Source organism: Haliaeetus leucocephalus, unplaced genomic scaffold, assembly GCF_000737465.1.
Source record: "Haliaeetus leucocephalus isolate CR32 unplaced genomic scaffold, Haliaeetus_leucocephalus-4.0 Scaffold195, whole genome shotgun sequence".
Classification (NCBI taxonomy): Eukaryota; Metazoa; Chordata; class Aves; order Accipitriformes; family Accipitridae; genus Haliaeetus; species Haliaeetus leucocephalus.
This window is the reverse complement of record NW_010972631.1, coordinates 3,988,556-3,990,354: the sequence shown is the minus strand read 5'-3', so window position 1 is coordinate 3,990,354 and position 1,799 is coordinate 3,988,556.

Sequence of the window (1,799 nt, the reverse complement as noted above, 5' to 3'; positions counted from 1 at the left end):
AAACAATAGGAAAATATTTATTATTTTATTATTTGCATTACTGCAGCACATTCAAGCACCTGTCAGGGAGCACTCCACAAACACAGAACAAAACCATGTTCCCTGCCCCAAAAGCTAACCTGCTGTGCAGGGCAAGAGGCACAGACCCATCTAAAGAGTCATGGAGAGCCAGGAGCTACTAGGACAACTTTGGTCAGCATGACGAGCAGATCAGTGTAATTGCTCTTAATTGTATTATTGCACTAAAAATGACATTGTATCTAAACATCTTATAAAAAATGGCTATGGGTATGCTCAATAAGTATTTTTTCCGTTATTTATCCCAGATTTTTTGTTAATATTTTCAGTTATCTACTTTTAAAAGCTGTCTCCCTTTGGAAACTACCTCTTACTGGTCACTGAATTTCATTGTTGTCTAGTGGGCCAATTTTGAGGTTTTTTGTTTTTTTTTTTTACTTTTCCAGAGAATTTGAACAGATTAGGAGAACATGTCTTTCTCTTACAAAATGCAGGATATCTTTACCTATCTACTTTTCTAAGCATTATACTAAACCAGGCATGTTAAAATACGTTTTAACAAACTAAAAACTCCTGCAGTGTAGCATCACTGTTTTTCTAACTCAACATCAAAGCAGTAACTTCCCAAACTTCTGGAACTGCTTGCGAGTCCAAGATCTCACTTGTATCACTATTACTTCAGCCACTCCGTATTTCCTTTTCTCCATACTCTTCATGTAAAGAGCATGCTGGTCTATCAGCTGGGCAGCCCCTGCCTGACACCCCGACCCCAGACTTTTCTGCACCATAATACCACTGTTAGGCCAGAGAAGGGAGAACAATCCTACGGAAATCAATGTTTCAGCTCATTATTCTGGGGCCAGTTTTCTCCAGACTTCATACTGGATTCATCTGTTATTTCCCTCATGGCTTTTGACAGCTGTAAAATTTCTGCTGACTTTACCAAAAAAACCAAAAAGGAACCTAGTTGATCAGAAAAGCAGAAGGAGCGTGACTCTGACATACAGGGAGAAGGAAATCTTCTGTAAGCAGTCATCAGAAGGGTAAGGAAAGCCCAAAGGAGTCACAGACCCAAAGCGCTCGGATTCACGTTGCTGAAACTGTGGTTATTTGAATATACCGGTACGCCTTCTGCATTAATTGGATGTTATTTAACTATCTCAATCATTTCATAGGGACCAGTGGCCCAATACAGTCCCCATGATAGCTCCCACCATTCGCCTCTTCCTCAAATACCCGCTCCGTGGAGTAACCCAAGCAAGTTACTCATCTACAAAACAGCATTTGTACCGCCCGGATTGTTTGGCCATGCCCGGGCTATTCTGGGTTGGCCACAGCGGCTGAGGCTGGTAAGTATTTTACATACAGATAGATATTCAGGCTTTTTCCTCGCCATAATGAAGTTTAAATCTCAGCCTTACGCTGTCAATTTGCTCCTTTTATTTTTTTTTTAAACGATTATTATTATTTATTTTAGGACCTCTGAAGATCCCGGCGGTTTGGGTTTGGTTTTGGTTTTTTTCCCTTTACTTTTGGAGCTTGTTCGGCCTATTTCGTTGCTGGCGTTGCCCCCCCTTCTCTCCTCCCCGAAACAGTTTCCCCGGACAGACGGGTCGAGGCAGCGGCCGGGAAATTCCCAATCCCCCCGGTCCGAGAAAACTCCCATCGGGAAAACTGCGGACATCGGGAAAACTGCGGACAACGGCACCCGGCAGCCAGGCTCCGGCCCGACCCCCCACCCGCCCGGGGCCCCGGCCGCCGCCTCGGGGCGAGCACAGGTA